General features: G+C 34.0%; 1 pseudogene; it reads right to left on the bottom strand.

Moving 5' to 3' along the window:
* Nucleotides 1-7,507: 7,507 nt before the first annotated feature.
* On the bottom strand, nucleotides 7,508-8,117 carry LOC124962147 (ADP-ribosylation factor-like protein 6-interacting protein 1; annotated as a pseudogene).
* Nucleotides 8,118-22,118: the final 14,001 nt, after the last annotated feature.

The following is a 22,118-nucleotide window of genomic DNA, read 5'->3' as shown; positions in this document are numbered from 1 at the left end:
TAAGAAAGAGGTATTCCAAATAAGAAAAATGATTTTTCAATATTATTTACTAAAGTCACCTACTTTTTAAAAACTAAAAAATGTGCGAGGATTTTATATGTTATTCCTTGTTGGAATTAAAATAATTAAAAATAAGTTATAATATAATGATTGAATAATAATGTAAGGATTCAAGACAGATGTGACTATCAGTTTGGCTTTGAACTATTTCTTAGGGTTGTTCTTTTTTTGTAATATAGTAATTACACAATTTTTAATGTTCCTTTCACTTCAATACATTAGAATTGCTTTTTTATATGATCTATTTTCTTAATAATATTAAACAGAAATGCTAGCTTTATAAAATGTGCAATTTAAAATTGTACAAATTTGGTTTTTCTTAATAAGTGAGAGTAACTTCATGTTTTGAGAGTACAATAATGTAACATTAAATTTTACACATAACAACAATAAGTCATATTCAGTGAAAACTCATTGAATTTGGAAATTAAGTTTATGACAGATATATTGCCATTCAATACCACTATATTTCTCAGAGTCCTCTACAAATAATGTTAGACAGGAATTAAAACCTAATATGTAACATTTATTTCTAGGAAGAGGGTTTGTCTGATTCTCTCCTGCATGCATCACTAAACACCTACCTCATTTTTACATGATACGTAAAATTTAACTTGTCAATGATCAATTACATATTCTTATTAAATTATTTTATTTTTTATTTTATAAAGGGAATGCACAATTCCCAAAATAGAAAGAATCTTAATTGCTGATCCCAAGAAAGAAAAATATTTTCAGAGACTTGTTGAAATTTTCCTGCTGATGAGGACTTACAAGAGTTGGACCAGTTCAGTGCAATGCTACTATTTTGGAAGGTCCCCTAATATCCCAGTATATAAAGATGAAGATTCACCTTACTGTTGTAGAAATAATTATTAGAATTTTGAATGTAAATTTTTTTCTTCTCTTAATTTTTATTGGTTTCCACTGTGTCTATAATCCCATTCATGAAGTTGTTGATATGTCTTGTGTGGTAGAAAGCACAAACTAGTTTAAGAATTTAATCACCAGTTATTTCTTGAAATATGTATTGAAAGTATTCATATATACAAATTTGGTGGCCGAGACTAGAGAAACTTACTTAGTTACTTTTCATTTTTCCTCCACTGCTACCATTAATACTGGACATTTTATATAGTTCAGAACTTCTCTCAAGTTTCATAGAGTGTATCTAAACAATATTTGAACAGTTAATTCAATGGAGTGTATTAGGATATCAATTAAAAATGTGGATCGAATGCTTGTCTCATTGATGATACTTTCTCAAAATGTTATGATAAAATGTTACTACAGAATGAAAAATCAATATAATTTCCACAACCACATTTGCTAACAGTTTGCACGCATCTTCAAAATTCTTCATTATTGAAAACACTTAGAGTTTTAAAAATACTTCCAGTGCTATTATAACACAAGCAATTCAACTTGGAAATATAACTGCAATGTAAAAATTTATTTTCATTAAGAATTCTATAATGAATCATATGATAATCAATTTTTAAAAATTTCTCCAATTCTTTGAATTTTTAGAGTGCAAAATAGACAACCATTAACCATTAACCATTATTTCTATTATAGAAGAAGTACATTCATGTGGCCCACCTCCTCTACTCCTTAATGGAAAAGTTAAGGAAAAATTTAAAGATGAATACGGACACAACAAAGTGGTAGGATATAATTGCAATCCCAGATTTCTGATGAAGGGACCTAATAAAATTCAAAGTGTTGATGAAATGTGGACAACCTTGCCATATGTACTGGTAATGTATTAAAAATATTAAATTTAAACTGAAACATTTTTGTATTTATTTAAACATACATATTGTGTCTTCATTATGAACACGTTTTTGTGAAATTTACATAGTGGATGAGAGAACATGTGGAGCTGTATCTGAACTTGACCATGGCTCTGCCCAGCCTTCTGCCCCTCCATATTACCATGGGGATTCAGTGGAATTCAAGTGTACACAAAACGTCGAAATGCTTGGAGACAGATCAATTACATGTATTAGTGGAATGTGGACCCAACTTCCTCTGTGTGTTGGTGAGAGCACCCTTCTCAAATTCACACTTAATGAAGTTTAAGTTTTACATAGAAAATATTTGCAATCATATTTGTAAAATTTAGAGATATTCTTGAAAAAGTCTTAACAATAATGAATTTTATTGCTCAGTATTTAGTGAGTTTCTAGAAGAAATAAATAAAAATACTAATAGAATACATTAATGTTTCTATTTCTGCTAATATTATTTATCTTATAAGTGTAGAGTTAGATTTTACTTATAAATCATCATATTATTAAAGTTTGAATACTTGTTACCAAGAAAATATAAGTACTTTGGAAACAACTGCTGTTTGTATATGGCGCTCTGTTTTTCAAAGAAATAAAGTCCACTAAATACCCACTTCCAACTAACTTTTCCTAAAGAATCTTTTCTCTATCAGAGATTCTATCAAGGATAACTTTTCATTTTCAAAGTTAGCAAGCTGAAGTTGATGTGCTGCCACATGGGTGACCATAGGCCTCCAGTCACTATTACAAATTAGTCACATGACACATCTGATGTTGGTCCAGGAAACAAATATCACTGATTAATTTCACTCTGCCCTGTTGGGGATCAAGTCTTTGATGACCAAAAGGATTCTTCACTTTTTTCTTAGACTGAGTTCTTTCCTAGAGTTTTCCTGGGTCCTTCATTCCAAGGCTGTCCTAGGTTTCCAGTCTTACTTATTCATTGGATTCCTAGATATTAATTAATCCCAGAATGGGGTCGAGTTTCTCCAAGACAGGACTTATATTTGTTTTGTTCTCATGTGCTCTCAATACCCAGAAGACAGACTGACATACAGAAGCTATTCATTAAGTTTTTGTCAAATGAATCAATACATTTTGTTGATTATTAAAGCTTACATTTTTTGGTAAACATATTCCTGGGAACAAAAGTGTCTTTCAGTCCTTTCAAACGTGACCTCATCATTGTTCTTTTTTATATACAAATAGTTTTATATGATTTCATATGGGAGGAAAACCCAAGTTAACAGTAGGCACAAGAACTCTCAACTTTTCTTTCTATATTACACCCACACTTGTGCTACAAGTATTATTTCTTCTGATCTCACAGAGTTTTTCTTCCTGTGTTTCATCTTCTACCTACTGCCTATAGTCAGCATCATATAAGCCCTTCCAGCTTTCATAGGTTGGTCTACAATTGTACCCTCCTTCTCAATATTCATTTACTTTCCACCAGTCTAGCTTTTCATGCTTCTCAATAGATTTATTTCCTCCCAATAAACAAAGAAATCCTTTCAGAAACAAATCAAATCCAGGGACACCATTCCCCTTGGCCAGAGATCTTCCTTTTGTTACTAGGACTTGCACAACCTCTTGTTTTTCCTTCCTCAACACTCTGGACCAACCCCAGCATGAGACTAATTCTCAAGTACCACATGTGTTTTAGTTTTTGTAAGATTGGCTTACAGTCTTACTGGGCTTTCCTCGTTACTGAATTTTCTCTGCTGTGTTCATCCTCACTTCACCCTGCTTTTCAAATTGTTAATAAGAAATATTATCAGAGACCTATACAGACATTTTATCAAACTCAAACAGAATTCTCATCTTCCTCAAATTATTGAAATAATTTGTACATTAAAAACTTCTGTAGTACTTATTTCACTCATAGCAGTCAGGAAAATGTTATTATTATGGCATTATAATATTATTTGATTATAGTATGATCTGGTATATAGTTTCTCAAAGACTCTAAGAATGGAAAAAGAGATTATAATTTTAAAGCACCCAATTTTTTTTTTTTTTCTTTTTATGGTGTGGGGATTAAATTCAGGGCCTGGAAATGGCATGCAAGCATTCAACCACTAGGTAATACTCCCAATGAAAGCGCTCAATTTCTTATTCCAAGGATATCTCTCTCTCTCTCTCTCTCTCTCTCTCTCTCTCTCTCTCTCTCTCTGTCTCTCTCTCTTTCTCTCTCTCTCTTCCTAACTCTTGCTCTTGTTCTCTGTTTCTATCTCAGGTCACCAACATTTTTGAACAAATATTTTATGAATCCAAATAGAAATTCCTGAGCTCATTGTAGGCCTATTGGAAAAAAATAATTTTGAGGTGTGATCTTAAAAAATATTTATCGAGTTCTCCAAAGAATTTCATTATACCTCAGTTTGGAGCCATTGCCATAGTCTATTATTAGTATCCATGCACCTAAAACTCTGAGGAATTACACATTGTTCATCATAGTATCAGAAAGCATTTATAAACAAATTATAAAAGCCATGTGTCTATAATTATAGGTATATTTTTCTGTTGTTTTCTCATGTCTCTAATTTTTAAAAAAATTATCATTTTTTTAAGTTTTACTTAAATATTAATTTTTGTTTTTATTGGTGCATTATTGTTGTACATAACATTTTCATCTTTTAACTGTGTTTTAAGAATAAACAGATTATTCTTCCAACTGTGTTCTTAAATCTTGACTTAGTCGCTAAGGAAATGCCTCTTTGTTTTTATTTAGGAACTAAAATGGTAATTAAAGAACAAGATAATTGTATACCAAACAGTGATGCCATATAATCTCTTTACTCTTATTTTTTTTTCATTTTAAAAAATTCATGTTGCACTTATAGAACTTGTAATATTTGTTCTACTCAACCCAAGGGGAAATGTCCAGGAACTTTCATTCTCAGTGGCTTTCAAGGACTTAAAACGTCTATCAGTGTTCTAGTGAAGGATAGGGAAGAGATTTAAGGGCATGAAAGGTTAGCTCTGACAAAAAAAAAAAATTGCTGTATCTTTTCTTCCTCATATTTCATGTGAATTCATTGAAATCAGAAAAGTTCTTCATGTGAAAGTATCTATTTCTTTTCAATCCTGCTTAAAATGTATTTGGAATCTTATTGATTGATTGGTTACTCAAAATGAGCACTAGGTGGAGATACTTTCTTTTTCTCTACTCAGATATTTCCTGTGTGAATCCACCCAGAGTGGAAAATGCTAATATAATATCAAACCAGATGCATAGGTTTCCATCTGGTGAGAGAGTACGTTATGAATGTATCAAACCTTTTGAAATATTTGGGGAAGTAGAAGTGATGTGACTAAATGGAACCTGAACAGAGCCACCTCACTGCAAAGGTAGAATATCATATTCTTAATTTTGCTTTGCTTGAGGACATAGCATGAGTAAAATGCGTTGATAAAAATGAAGTGAAGTAATTCTTATAGAACATATTTTTTAAATGCAAATAAAATGATATTGCTAGAAATTTATTTTTTGTCCAAATGAACTAAGAAACATCATGTAGTTTTTTCAAGACATATTTAACTGAATTAATAGGACAATTACAATCTGAGAAAATTTCTCATCTTAAACATTAGGATACTCAGTACATTTTTAACACTCCAAGAGATATCGCTTCGAGTTGTAGAAAACAGGGGATTGAAGACTGATCATAGAACATGATATACATTTGGGCATTCTCAGCATATAGAAAATATTGAAGGTGTGTGACTGAGGCTGTCCAGAGAATCACTATATTTATAAAATAAGTCTTCGTATTTGGTCATTGGCACTCTAATATTTAGAATTCAGGAAATAAGGGAAACATATAATGGAGATATTATATCATCTGTTTCTATTTTTAAAAATTAATTTTTCCTAATTTACTTTCTCTTCCTTGACTTTGACTCTACCTTTTGCTAATGGTAGACCACATAGAGTTATGCCTCATTTAGCTTTTTAATTTTTTTTTTATTTTTCCCCTTTCACACAAAACAAAGTAGGAGAAATAATACAGGATTAAAACTGCTGAAGCAGTTAATTGGTAGAACATGTATTCACAAAGAAAAAATCCAGATAGGAAAACAGGCTTATTTACAATGAGGAAACACATGTAAAATTAAGGTAGTTGTCATATGAAACATTAGAAAAAGAATCAAACATATCCTACTGGGTGCCACTGTTTATAGCAATATTGAAGGGAGAACACAACACTTAATTAGGAACAGATACACCACAAGGTACAGGTTTTACAGTGTCAGTGCAATAAATTCACAAAACTACATTATGGCTAATTAATCAGTTTAAGAATTGTTCCCAAACATGTCACATTTTGGGCCCTCAAAGCTTTATTCCTACAGATTTCAACTACTCTAAATTTCTAGCTACTGAGAAGAAAAGACTGACAAGCTTTCCAAAGAGTCACAAATCTATGTGGACAAGAGGCTAGCTATCACTACGTGTCTGCTCTCACCAACAGCCCAAGAATTTTTCAAAGAAATATTGAAGGAAAAAAGTCATCAGTGTAGTCCCTATCTTCAATGCCAAACCAAAGGGGACCAAGTAATGGCCACAACCAAAGAATGGAAATTTGAGGTTTACCCTCGAAGGCTTTCTCTGGTCTTAAAAATTGGTAGGGCTGGGGAGATAGCTCAGTCATTAGAGGGCTTGCCTTGCAAGCGCAAGGACCTGGGTTCAATCCCCAGCACTGCAAAAAAAAAAAAAAAAAATTAGTGTATTACTTTCTTCTCTACTGTAATGGATTTTGACTAAACACAAGAAGACTTTTGTCTTTGTTTAGCTAGTCATGGAGTAAAGGTATCCGTATCGAACACAAGTATTAATCTACTATGGACTTTAAGTCAGTTGAAAACATGAAATGCTAAGTATGCTAAAAATCCTAAGTACAATCTTTTGGAAGTCTGCTGTTAAAAAGACTTAAGGGTTTACTAATGTGAAGTAGTGCAGGGAACAGCAGCTCTAAGCCTGTCAGATTCCCTGTGGAACAAAGAATCAATGTTTCCTAGAAATGGCTTAAGTTTTGCACAAGGGAGAAACCTATACAAACTAGGGCATGGAATTAGCTATATTTTATTCCATGGGGATTCTTCTCCCATGGTGAAAAACAAAGAAACAAACAAAAAAATAGGACAAAAAACAAATCTTAATTAATTGGTCTCTTCCTCAGAAGTAGTAAACTTGGTCTCTATACTCATGAAGCCAGATAGTTTTTTAAGCAAACTGTGAAGCAGACAGTAGATCCAGCTTCTTATAGCCACAGATCACTACCTTGCACCTAGCTAAAACAAATGTCAACACTGTTAATTTCACTAAAAAGTAAAATTCACCACTGTTATTTTAAAGGAAGTTGTCAAAGTAAAAATTCAATTATCCCTGGGTGAGAAAAATCAAGACAAGCCATCCTCATTAATGAGTTGTCCATTTAAGGCCAACTGATGAAAATGTACCCAGCTACACCTGACTCAAAGACACTATGCACAAAGCCTTACCTGGCAAGTGTGAACTTCTATGAACTAAGGGCAGAGTGAGGCAGAGCAAGAGCTACTTCTGTAACATTTTAGTATCCAAACAGCATAGTAGGAAGTGTTCCTAGGGGTAATGCACACTCCATTAACACAGGAATAAAGCAGATGCATTATTCATTCTTCTTTTCTTTTTGTTTGAGAAGTTTGTTTATCTCCCTTTTGGCCATTCCAATGTACTTTGAAATGATTCCATGTTGGTTTAGTCCAGGAAGCAACAATCAGAAAGTCACTATCAGGTAGGTGAGAAATAGGTTGTGGACTTGCTGTCCAATCCAGGCAACCGCAGCAAGAGAAATGATCATGGTCATCAAGTACATTTTAGGTTCTTCCTTTAACGTAAAGAGGCATTTCCACCAGCCACAGCTCTGCATCGAGTCTTCACTAGATTGCTGCAAATTTCATGGAATCTTTGCTGTTGTTCAGTGGTCCGTTTATTGGAGACAAAAATTCTAGGGGCTAGAATGGGAACAAGGTAGTCAGCCAAGCACAAATACATCACAAAACAGGAAACACCAGAGTGAACAGATGGATCCAAATAATAGATAATCAGAAACACCAAAGAAACCACACCCTGATGGCAGGGGGAAACCAGGCTCTTTCCCATGGGAGAATTTTACCAGCCATCAGCATCATGTCTCCCCATCCTTGTAGCTGCTGTTCCAGATTCGCAGTCTCTGCAGCCAGCAGGTTGGTGCTGCGATGATCTCCCTTTGCCATTGTCCCTGAGATGCAGTCTCAAGGAGCGCAAAGCACCCTCAAAGTCTACCTCCCTCGGACACCCGCAGCGCCACTGGAGCCTAGGCCTCATTGCCGTATCTATCTTGCCCTTCTTGCTCTTTTCACCTGGTATATTTAGACCACTTGTATTTAAAATAATTATTGAAATGTTGGGGTTTTTTGTCTTGTTTTATTTATTTTCTCTGTTTCTCATTCCTGTTTCTGATCTCTTCCCTTCCTTTTGGGGAACATTTTAAAATAATTTTATTTTGATTTATCTTCCTGTTTTTGTGTGTATCTTTCTGATAGATTCCCCCACTGCCTTTCTTCTTAAAGTTGTTGTTTTAGGTATTACATTGTATACGTAATACATTTGTAGCTTATCACTCTACTGGAAATGGCATTTTATTTTTCCATCAAAATGTGGGAAACTTCCTTCTGTTTAAGTCCATTTGCCCTTTAATGTCTCCTCTATATACACTGAGCACTATTATCAAATACTATAATTTTCCTTCAGACATTAAACATAATGAACAAACTGATGAGGAAAACATCTATTATATTATTTATTTTCCTTTTATCAGTTACATTGTTCTTTTCTCTCTCCTGAAGACTCGATCTTCTTCGGTCATGTTTCATTTCTATATGAAGAATTTCTTCAGTTGGACTTTAAGGATAACTCTTGGAGACAGATTCTCTTGATCTTTTCTGTAAAAGAATGCCTTTATTTATGCCTTTATTCTAAAGCACAGTGTCACTGCATATAGAGTTGATGGGTGACATCTTTCTTCTTTCACTTCCTTGTGGCTTCCATGGCTATGAATGAGTGGCCCACTGTCATTTGAATATTAGTCACCGATAGGTAACGTGGATTTTCTACCTTGCAGTTTTCAAGATTTTTTCCTTTATCTTCAAACAGTTTTCATTGTGATATGTATTAACATGAGTCTAAAGATCTTCTTGAATACCTACTTTTGTGCCTTATGCTGAAGTTCTGAAATTGTTTTATTAAACTTATTTCTTCCCTAATTCTGGGCCTCCAATATTTTCTTTTCTTCTCGAGGTCTCTGAAGTTCAATTCACTGATAAATTTTCAGTCTATCTTCTCTTGGTCTTGCAAGACTGCTCCCTCTCTTTACCTTAGGTTAAAGGAATGAGGCTTCTCATGAGATTTTCCTTATTTGTCTCTATCTGATATCATTCCTGGGATTAGCCTTTTCCAGTGTTCCATCTAGAATATACAAAAGCCCTAAAGTTAACTCATATAGCAAACTATTTTCCATTCCTTGAGTTCTGAAGTTCCTAGTCAGAATGAATTCTCTGTACCTTCCAGAGTCTTCTTATATTGGTCTTTAAATTTTTTTATATCCAAGATTATAAATTATGCTTAGCAAAAGGAATACATAGGAATGATTTTTACTCATCTTGTCCAGATCAGGAAGAAAATATTTCCCTTATATTTTCTACAAATTTGCATTCTTTGGATTTTTTCCAAGGAGTTTTTATTTCTTTTATAATTAAAAGGAAAATCAAAAAGAAATCAGTAGGGAAACAATAAACACTGCATCATTGCATATATAAGAACAAGAAACTTTCTTAGTTTGTCTTTGCTATCTACCAATGCAGCACTTATTTAAGACACATATTTAGTACTAGATCTCTGCAAAATGGACACATTTTTTGATGGTTTATTTGTGCCTGCAGTGAGATGAAAGGAAGAGTTTAAATATGTAACCCTCATTTTCTGTGATTAAGATTTTTTCAAGTGATCACTTGTTACCAGAAATGATAAAGTCATGATGCTGTAGATAGTGATATGTTTGTGCTGGCTTTAATTTTATCCTGTGTTTTGATTTGTTCTCTCCATAAATGAAATGGTATTTTTCAGATTCCACAGGAAAATGTGATTCTCCTCCACCTTTTGAAAATGGAGACCTCACTTCATTCCCATCTTCAGTATATTCTCCAGGTTCATCGGTTGAATATCAGTGCCAGTCTTTGTATCAACCTCAGGGTAGCAAGACAATAGTCTGTAGAGCTGGAGAGTGGTCAGAACCGCCAAAATGTTTACGTAAGTACTTCAGTGTTCTCAGGGGTCCTGGGAAAATCAGAGCCTTGAATATGATACTTTGTTGTGTTCAATAGAACATTCACACATTAAAGAAGATATATTCTGAGGATTGCTTCTCTAATAAGTATTAATATGTGAGGAAATAAATATTAATAAGTTATATTTATTTTAAAATAATAAATACAGTTATATGTATTCAAGATACACAGCGGGAGGACTTCTAAAACTATATTTTAATTTTATTAGCCTGTATAAGTTGCCCATATTCATGGGGGTCATTGTGATATTTCCATATTTGCATACACCCTGCCTGATCATATCCAACCTCCATCTACCTACCCTACTTCTCACACACTTCTCAACCTCTAACAGTCACTATTCTACTTTCAGGTTACCCTTTTTAATATTCCACATATGAAAGATAACATATGGGGCTTATCTGTGTCTGGTTCATTTCACTTAACATAATGTCCTCCAGTTCCATCCATTTTGCTATAAATGAAAAGATTCAATTCTTTATGGCTGAATAGTATTTTCTTCTTTAAATATGCCAAATTATCTTTATCTTAACTATGGATCAACACATTCTCATTCAACATCTTAGCTATTGTGAATAACACAGCAATAAACATGGGCATGCAAATATCCCTTTGGTATGCTGATTGATGTTTTCTTTGGATATGTACCCAGAAGCAGGATAGCTGGATCATATGGTAGATCTAATTTTAGGGTTTTGAGAAACCTTCTGTTCTCCATAATGATTGTACTGATTTCAATTCCCACCAAGTGTGCATTTTCCCTCCACATATTCACCAACATTTGTTAATTTCAGGGTTTATTTTTAATAATACACATCCTAACTGGCATTTATATAATACCTCAATGTAATTTTTATTTTCATTTCCTTGAAGGCTAATGATATTGAGCATTTCTTTATGTATTTTTGACCATTTGTACTTCTTCTTTGAGATATCACAGATCATTTGCTCCACATTTTATTGGATTACTTGTTTTTAGTTTTTTGATGTCTTCAAACACGTATTCTAGATATTAACCCTTTGTCAGAAGCATAGTTGGCAAGTGTTTTTTTTTTTTTTCCCTCCATTCCATGGCTTGTCTCATTCTGTTATTTTTTAGCTGTCGAGAAGTTTTTCAATTTAATATATCGAATTTTTGCTCCTGTGCTTTTGTTATCTACCTGTAAAATTGTGCTTGAACCAATTTATTATTTCTTCATTGTTTTCTTCTAGTAATTTTAGAGTTTTTAGATATTATATTTTGACCTATGATATGTTTGAATTTAATTTTGTACATGCAAAGAGGAGTGAAGTTTTAATCATCTGTATATGGATATTCATTTTTACCAGCATTTTTTATTGAAGAGGTGGTTCTTTAGACAATGTTTTCCCTCTTTCTTTTTGGAAACTTTGTTAAGAATCAGTACTTAGAGATGCATGCATTTATCTATCTATCTATATCTATCTATCTATCTGCCTATCATCTATCTATCTATCTATCTAGAGAGTCTCTATTCCATACCATTGGTCTAGGTGTCTGTGTTTGTGCAAATACTATGGTGTTTTGTTATTATGGCTCTGTAGTATGTCTTGAAATCAGGTATTGTGATGCTTACAGCCTTGTTTATTTTCTTTCCTCAAGATTTCTATACTTATTCAGGGTCTTTTGTACTTCCATAGGAATTTTAAAATTTTCTTCTCTGGTTCTGTGAGGAATATCATTTGTATTTTAAGGAGGATGGCTTTTAATCTGTAAATTGCTTAAGGTATTATGGAAATATTAACAACACAAATTCTTCCAGTCCTTGAACATGAGAAATCTCTTCATTTATTTTGTATGTTTTTCAATGTCTTTCATCATTGTGAGTTAGAGGTCTTTTGTTGTTTGTTGTGTTTGTTTGTTTGTTGTACAGATTTGTGAATGGGATTGTTTCTATGATTTGTTTCTCAGAAAATTCATTATTGGTGTTGAAAATTCCCACTGATTTTTCTGTTGATTTTATCTTGCACCTTACTGACTTTATCCTTCTAATGGTCTCTTGGTGGAGTCTTTAGGTTTTCCTATATATTTAATCATATGATCTGCAGAGATGAATAATCTGGCTTCTCTCCTTCCAATTTGTTTGCTCTTTCTTTCTCTTATTTCACTGTTCTGGTTAAAATTTCTAGTACTATATTGATTAAGTGCTGGGAGAATGAACACCCTTGTTCCTGATCTTTGAGGAAATATTTTCAACTTTTCTCACTTCAGTATATTGCCTGTGACTATGTCTTATATAGTCTTTATGATGCTGAGGTATAATCTTTCCAAACTCTATTTGTTCAGGGCTTTTATCAGGAAGTGATGCTGAATTTTTTTCAAGTGCTTTCTGTGTCTATTAATCCCATGATTTGTATCCTTCATTCTGTTAATGGTATGTATGATGTTTATTGATCTGCATATGATGAACAATCCTTACATCCGTGGGATGGAACCAAATTGTTTATGGTGAACAATCTTTATGATTCTCTCTTGAACCAGAATAGCTTATATTTTGTTGAGAAATTTTTCATCTCTGTCCATGAGGATTATTAGTCTACAGTTTCTTTTATCTTGTGTTTTATCTGCTATGCTACCAGAGTACCACAGAGAATGAGTTAGGAAGGATTCCCTCTTTCAATTCTTTGCAATAACTAAGCTTGAGGGCAACTGGCCAAACAGGAGTTGGACAAAAGTGGCCAAACCAAACTTTATTGGAAATTGGCTCTCGGTTAAAATTTCCAGCCCTCCAGATTACACATCAGGGTAGAGAGCTAGAGAAAACCACATATGGTCCTGGCTGCCCACAGTCTTTACAGGCCGGAAGAGGTGAGGGAAGGTTTGAGGGTTTAGTGTCCCCCAAGGGTTGGTTGGGGACTGTGTTGATTGATGGGTGGTTGCAAGACACTACTAAAGTTTATCTGCCAGCATCAGATTGGTTGTTCTTTGGTGCATGTGGGCTGCCTGATGCCCCCAATACTTGCAGTGGATTGCCAGGTGTCCAGCTTTCTCCAATGCAGCCACTTAAATCCACCCTAACAATAACTTTAAAAGAAATGGAATAAGTTCTTCCTTAAAGAGGTTGAAAAATTAATAGGTAAAGACATCTAGTTATGGACATTCCTAAACTTTTTTTTAATACTGATTTAATCTCATTACTCATTATTGATCTCTTCTGGTTTTATCTTTTCATGGTTTAATTTTAGCAGAACATCTGTGTCTAAAAATTTATAAATTTCTTCTACATTTTCCAATTTGTTAGCATGTATTTTATCTTAATAATACATAATGATCCTTCATATCTCTGTGGTACTGGTTATAATGTCTTCTTTTTCATTTCTTATTTTGAGTTATCCCTTTTTTTGTCTTGATTTGTCTTATTAAAGGTGTATTCATCTTTCTTACCTTTTATGATAACCAAATTTTTGTTTCATTAGTCTTTTCTACTGCTTGTGTGTGTGAGACACCCTCTCGTATACATTTTTATAACTGAAACTTTGTAGCATTTGACCAAGATTTTAATTAAAGAAAAACCAGAAACATGGGAGGCTGAGGCAGTATGATCCCATGTGTGAGGCCAGCTTTAGCAACTTAGTGAGACCCTGTCTCAAAATAATAATAATAATAACAACAACAACAACAATAACAATAATACTAATAATAATACTAGGACTGTAGTTGTAGCTCAGTTGTAAAGTGCTCCTGGTTTCAATCTCCAGTCTGAAAAAGAAAAAATCAGCCATCATGTCATGATGTTTTTACACTCTATATTACTGAGCTCTTAATATGGTAATTAATCTTATGAGTTGATAATAAAATATAATTATCACATTTTAACCACCTAATTTTTACATCATTTTCCACTTTAACTTTATTTAAATCTATCTGGTATTCACAAAGAATTTGTTCAAAAAGAGTTTTCAGGAAGAATTTCTGAAACATTTAAAAGTGTTCTACTTGAAAATCCCAAAGACTTCATAAAAGAGTCATCTTACTTAATATTTCATGTTCATTTCTTTCTTTCAGATGCACGTTTAATATCAGAAGAAATCTTGGAAGGACACAACATAAACTTCAGTTGGAAAGATGAGGAAAATCTTTATTCTATGTCAGAATATTCGATTGAATTTAAGTAAAAATCTGGATATCATCCATTAACAAAACAACTATTTCATACAAAGTGTATTGATGGTCACATGGAGTATCCTCGTTGCACACACAAAAAAGGTACCATTATTAATATCATTAAACCATGCACTTAAATTCAGAAGTTTTATTTAATTTAGTTTTTAGTTTTATTTTTAAGTTTTATTTAACTCATTTTTATTCATAAATCAGAATTTGTGTTGATATGTACTGATGTATTTCAAATCTCAGAGACCAGAGTGACTCATCTTAAAAGCATTGCATTCAGATCTGGCAAACCTGTTGCATCCTGTTCATAAAACATTCATGGCAAGAAATTAAATGCAATTACTTCCATGTTTGTATCCATCATTCTTCAAACTCTAAAAGTTTTGTACATAAGTTTTGAAGTTCTCTGTGACTTTGTTCCACAGTGCATGGAAAGATACACTGTCCATCTTCAAAATTAAATTATCCAGAAACACGTAAAAAACAAATAAATCATGCCTTATATTAGTGAAAAATATAAGCAATTACTGATTATTGCTTATCAATCAAAAAACAAATGTAAAAAGATGACATGTGAGCTTCCAAAATGTATGAATCTAGAACATTTAAAAATGTAAACAAATCACAAAGAGGAATCCAAGTGTAATTGTATATGTAACTATGATAACTGTAACTGTGTAACTATGGAAAAAAGGATTGGCAAAAAAGGTCATACAATCTGTAAAACTACATTTGAGTTTATAGATAAGAGGATTAAGTTGTTTAATTCCTTTAAAGAGATAGTCCTCAAGTTATGGTGGTTTAACTTATAATTTTTCTTTTCAATTGTAGCATGAAAGTGATATATATTGTGAAGAAACTGTATTTTAATTTGTTTCTAAGGCTAGAAATACATGGTATACTACATTTATGGTATTGGTTAAAAATAGTTAACAACATCCAATTGGCCTTGTGATCAACAAAGTAAGCAATCAATATCTACAGAGTTCTGTTTTGCTAAGCTATGATATATGACAGGTTGGGGATAGTAAAGGTATGTTCAACTTAAAATAATTTCAATTTATCATGAGTTAATAGGATGTAACCTGACTGTAAGTTGAGAAGTATCAGCACTTATGTATATTACAAAATTTTCAATCTTTAATATAATCAGTTTTGAACCTTAAGAATAAGTTATTTAAAGATAATAATGTCTAAAAAGCAAGGTGATCATGTGTAGAAATATAGACCTCATTGGTAATGATGTCAAGGTCAAATGATGCTTGAATGAATTTTTTGTTATGGAAAATTTTTTTTCTAGTTTAAAAATTTCAGTAACAAGATTTTGAAGTGTAAGTTTTATGATTTTACATTTCAGACAGTACTATTTAGTTAAAATCACTTTTGAATAGAAACATCTTTGATTTTTAAAAGGTATAATGTTTAGGAAGAAAATAAAGATAAAAATATACAAAAATTTAAGGTGACAAACTGTTATCTCTTATTGCTTAAATCATATGGCTTATATTAAATGCTTTCTTCTTGTTTGATATCCTGATTCAGTTAAATTGATTGAGTTGTTGCAGATTTCCCAATTTCAATGAGATTTGTTACAATAAGCAAGTAATCTTTGTGTTTAATGTTAAAACTTGTGAATATACTTAACTCAGTCTCAATGGGCCACTATAACAAATAAATCTAATTTATTCAGTGTGGCTTATTTTAAAATGACATATCTTTTCATACAGTTAATGGGACTGAAATGCCCAAGATCAAGGCACCAGTTAACTTGGTGTCCCAGGAGGGCTTATTCTCTGCTTTGCAAATGGTACCTTCTCACTGCATTCTAACTAGGTGGAAGGGTCAAAGAAGTACTCTAGCCTTTCCTTTTAAGGGCACTGTTCCCATTCTTGAGGTTGGAACCCATGACCTATTCACCTAAAAAGACTTCACCTTCTAATATGTTCACTGTGATCACTAGGAATGAAGGGAGAAATAAACTACAAAATAATAATAGTAGGGTGCTTCAGTACTCCCTCTTTAATACAATGGATAGGTCATCCAAACAAAGAACCAATAAGGAAACATTGGACCTGAGCTATATGTTACACCAAATAGACCTAACAGACATATATAGAATATTCCACACAATAGCAGAATACACATTATTCTGAAGTATATGCACAACATTCTGCAGGCTAAGTCATATGTTTTGTCATGAAAAGATTCAAACTGTTAAGAATACTGAAATGATATCAAGTATCTTTGCCAAAGAAACACATGAAACTCTAAATCAATAATGGAATGTTGGTATATTCACAAACAAATAGAATTTGAATGACATCGTCCTGACCTTCCAAAAAGTCATTGACAAAATTCAAAGGAAAATAAATGATACTTACAAATAAACATCAAAACTCAGCATACTAAAAAGTATAAAATGCAGAAAAGGGAGTTCTGTAAGAAGGTAATATATAACTATTAGTGCCCACATGAATTAGATCTCAAATAAATAAAAAAGCTTCAAACTATATAACTCAGAGAACTAGAAAATGAAGGAGTAACTAAACTAAAGATATTATGAGGGAGGAAATAAAAAGTATTCAAAAAAGAAAGAATATCAACTAAGAAAACAATATTAAGCATCAACAAAGTTGAGTCGATATTTGAACCAATAAACAAAATTGATAAAAGTTTAGCTAGACAAATATGAAAGTAAATAAATTCAAAATGAAGAAGAAACATTTCAGCTAATGACAAAAATAAAATGTGCTATGAATCTAGTGTGCACAATTATACCAACAACTTGGATCACCTAGAAGAAATGAACCTATTTGTAGACACTTGCAACCTACCAGTACTGAATCATAAATACAAAATTCTCAAGAGACTAATATGAACAAGGAGTTTGAATTAGTTATTAAAAAATCTTTTATGAAAGAAAAATCCCAGGATCTGATAATATTACTGGTAAGTTTTATAAAACATTTAAAAATTAATGTGACCTGAAAGAACCCAACTAACATGTGTAACTATAAAGCTCTAATAAAAAAGAATATCATGAATCCTTTTTATGTTCCTCCAAAAAACTGAGGAATAGTAATCACTACCAAATTCATTTATGTGGTCAACATTATCTTGACACCAAAGCCACACAAGTGTACTATGAGAAAATAATAAACTTATATACCTGATGAATATCCCTGGTGAATAGAGAAGCAAAAACTATCAATATAAGATGAATTCAACAGTACATTTAAGGACTCATAAGACTTGATCATCTGTGATTTATTTCTGGGACTCAAAGATGGTTCAATAAATACCAGTCATTTAAATACTATACATTATATTAACAGAAAGAAATAAAAAAATCCTTATTATATGAATAATGGAAAAAAGCAGCATCATTTACAAAAATAATCTTTAAAAAATTTGACACAGAAGGAGTTGCTTCAAGACAATAAAGGGCATATACAAGTTGAATAATCCTAACCCAAATATCCAAAATCTGAAATGCTAAAACTTCCTAAACTTTCTAGATAATAACACCAAAAGTGGAGATTTCCACACCATGATATTTTGTCCAATGCACAAAATCATTTTAGGTATGCATACAATTATCTTTGGAATACATTTATGTAGTGAATATGTAAAACAAGTAAATTTCTTTTTAGGCTCAGGTCCTAACCCAATGTATCATTCTGTATATATAAATACTTCAAAATAAAAGAAAATGTGGCCCTAAGCATTTTGAATTAGGGATATTCAACTTGTATTAGCAATCTACAATTGATATCATACTAATTGTAAGAAGGTAAATACACCTTAAAGCACAGCTGGAGAGGCTGATGAGTGTTGCTCTGTTGTACAAAGGGTTGTGCTAGAGGTCAAAGTCAGTAGCCACCATCCTTTGGAGGGTGTCCTGAGCCTGTCCACTGAAACTATTTTGCTCTCCAAAAACTCTTGGTTTGTGATGGGAAGGGAAGCTTTCAAGATCTCTGAAAGGTCTTCAGGACCTTTCATCCACTGTGTTGGTCATTGCTATTCATATGAAACTCAGTACAACAGTCAACCTATCACACACTTGGTTTCCTTGACTGGAAATTCTCCTTCATTTCCTGCCACACAGCAATGCTGAGAAATTTTCAACTATGTAGGCCCTTTTCCCCTCTTAATTATAAATTCTATCTTTGAACTATGTATGCGCTCTCATTTCTTGTAAGTAAATAAATGTAGCCTTAATACTTTGCAGCTTAGAAATACCTTGCTAGATATCCCAGTCTACCTCTTCTAAATTCTGAATTGCACAAAGACTTAGAACATGGACACAATGCACCCGTCTCTTCGAACTTTATAACAGGAATTGTCCTTTATAATTAAATTTTTATTCAAAATGATATGGATATGTAAATTAATTTCCAATTCAACATGAGTCAAAAGTATTATATGTTTCTGAAGAAAATAATGTGTTAGGTGCATTAATGCAAGACTGATTTCCAAATCAAGCACCTGCAACTCCTCTTGGCCAGAGTACATCTGGATTAAGAAATTCCACTCAGATCAAAGTGACATAAAAGGTACTGCCCATTAGCAGCCAAGTCAGGTGATGCAGTCTCTGAAATACAAATCACATTTGTTAATACTCATTAATCAACTTTCCCCAACCTTCATCCCTCCTAATTTCCTTAGCTTCTGGTTAGTGCCATTCCGAATTCAGCTTCTACGATATCAACTTTTTAAGTTTCGTATGCAAATGAGATCATGTGAAACTATCTTTCCATGCTGGCATGTTCCACTTCACCTAATGATCACTAATTCCTTTCTTCTAGTCACAACTGAGAGAATTTCATTCTTTTTTATGATTAAATTACATTTTATTGGGTTTTCACTATACAGAAACAATAAATGATGAAATAATATGTTCAACTCTGTTTAAATATATAATGTATGTTAGTATTAAGCACTACCTGGTGCCCTATTATTATGTATAACCACTATGTTTTTCTGGGGCAGCTAAAAAATTAAACAAAAAATAAAATATGAAAGTGTAAAAAGAGAATTAAGGAATCCTCCAAAAATTATAGGACACCATTAAAGAAACATCTGTTTTAAAATTTCAGGATTTTTGAAGGCTAAAAGAAAGGAAAAGGCATAAAAAAGGTAATTAATTAAATAATGGCTAAAATGGAAAGATTATGTATGTAAGTACAGGAGGCTCAAAGACCCCAAATAAATCTGATGGAAAATGTCCTTAAGTGGCATATTGTTTTCAAAATATTCAATGATGAAAGGAAAGAATTCTAAAACTAGTAACAGAAAAGTATCAAGTTACATATATGTGAGGAGATTTCTCAGTCAGCACTTTACAAGTCAGGAAGGAATAGGAAGACATATTCAAAGGGAAAAAAATGCCAAGCAAGTATTCTGTACCCCACAAGGCTATCCTACATAAATGAAGAAGAAATAGACTTTCCTAATTAAGCAAAACCTAAGGGAATTCAGTAGCACCATATTGCCTTACAAAAGATCTCTTAAGGAAGTTCTACAACTGAAGTAAAAAAACACTAACTGCCGTCATATAAACATGAAAAAGTATGAAACCCACTAGAAGAAAAAATACATGATATGGAGATGAATCAAATTTTTCAATACACAAAATCACAAAATGACAGGATAGACAAGAGATGAAGAAAATGACATAGGAACAACCAGAAGAAAATTAAATGTCAAGAATACGTCTTTTCTTACAAATAATAAACATTAAATTCTTCTCTTGAAAGATATAGGGAGAATGAATGGAAGAAAAAGCAAGCCCCAATGACATACTACCTACAAGAAACTCACTGTATCAATAAATACACACTCAAAGAAAAAGAATGGGGGGAAAATAATCCAAGCAAATAGAAACTAAAAGAGATTGAGAGTAACTATACTTACATCTGAGAGAAGGAACATTAAGATAAAAACTGTAAAAAGATACAAAGAAGATTGCTATATAATGATTAAGGAATCAGTTCAGCAAGAAGATATAACAATTGCAAATGCACATGCTCCTAAGGTTAGAAAACACAACTTGATAATACAAATACAACCAGACCACAAAAGAGAAACAGGAACAATATGCTAACAGAAGACTTCAACACCTCATTTTCAGTGGGCAGATTATCCAGACAAAAACAGTAAGAAATAAAAGTTAAACTAAATTGTAGATTGAATGGCTCTAAAAGATTTTACAGAGCACAGCACCCAGTAGCTGCAGAACATGTATTGTTCTCAGCAGCACATGGAACATTCTCAATGACACTGCTTCTCAGGCGTCAGATGACCTGTGGCCTTGTGCGCATGCGCACGCATGCCTGGAACCCGGACCAGTTCTGCTTCCGCTGAGCAATTCCTGTTCACACTGGAGGATTCAGCACATTTCTGCTGAAGAAGTTGCCCTGACCTTCCTGTGCTTACCCAGACCATCTCTGCAGGCCCCGGAGGCCCTAAGCTCCACACAGAGGACCGCAATGGACCCTCAGCCCTGCCCCCTGACCAGGCCCTGGCCTCGCTGCTCCTTTGAGGGCACCCTGGCGGCCCCGCCCTCACTGGACACTGGTTTGGATGCCCACGCCCTCAGAGGGTCCGCTTGCTGCAGTGGAAAGTTGAATGGGCCAGCGACCAACTGCCCCGCACCCGGAGGCACTGAACAGGCTGAAGAGGAATTCAAACTACCTTCCGCCTAGACGCGGGCAGGCCTTGTCTGAAATTCCAGCTCAGAAGCTGGGCCTGGTGTCAGGCGTCCAATGTCTACCCTACGTCCCTGCTGACCATTCTGTTTGCGGTGCAGCGGTGTACCCCTCATCTCCATGCCTTTGGGGCACCTTGGGGACTCGTTTTGGGAGCCTATGTCCATGATGCAAAGGTGGCTGGAGATGTCAGAATCCCCACACAGAGCTCCAGGTAGGAAAGGCACCCAGGCGAGTAAGGTGGGGACGGGTCGACCCAGGAGGCCAATCCTGGGGTATTATGAAGGGTGCTGGATGGCTATCTGTCCCCACAGCCAGTGCCAGGTCCTGCTGGTCCCCCACGGATTGTGGTCAGAGCTGGTTCAGAGGTGAAGGGCACATGGAGAAGCAGGGCCACCTCTCCAGTGCAACCAAGCACAGGGAAGACACTCTCAACCCCAGGCATCCACAGCAAGGTCACCCATGGGAGTCACAGGTGGGCTGAGTCTGGAGTAGCTGGAGCAGTACCCATTCACAGAATCTGGTTAAAGTCTCTGGTTACTTGGTCATGTTATCTGTCCAGTGTTTGACACTGTACCTGGTCAGAAGTATATGCCTAATGTCTGTGGTTACTGTAACTCATCATGCTATCTATTTATTGTCTCTATGTACTGTACCTGGACATGGTAACTGTCTCATGTGAAATATGTGCTCTTTTTACAGGTGTGAATTCAGAAGAAAAGAGTTCCAAGTTCCCACAAACTTCCACCAAGGTGTCTAAGAAAATCCTATGAAGACCGACAGTACAGAGCATGAAAAGAATCTGTGAGGAGAACCCCTGAGAGGGTGATGAAGAGAAGCTCTGAGAGTGAAAATCAAGCCACAGTGCAGACCCCCAGAAGGTAGGATGCCAGGAATCAGAATGTCTGCTGAGGAAAGGTTCATGTAATGTGTCTTATTGTGATAGATCCTAGTATGTAGGCACTATCTCTGGTGACTCTTCCTGGTCATGGTATCTGGACTGACACCTCAGTTTACTGTACGTGGTCAAGTATCTGCATAAAGACTCTGGTT

The sequence above is a fragment of the Sciurus carolinensis genome, chromosome 12, assembly GCF_902686445.1.
Source record: "Sciurus carolinensis chromosome 12, mSciCar1.2, whole genome shotgun sequence".
Classification (NCBI taxonomy): domain Eukaryota; kingdom Metazoa; phylum Chordata; class Mammalia; order Rodentia; family Sciuridae; genus Sciurus; species Sciurus carolinensis.
This window is presented reverse-complemented; position numbering and strand designations above follow the sequence as displayed.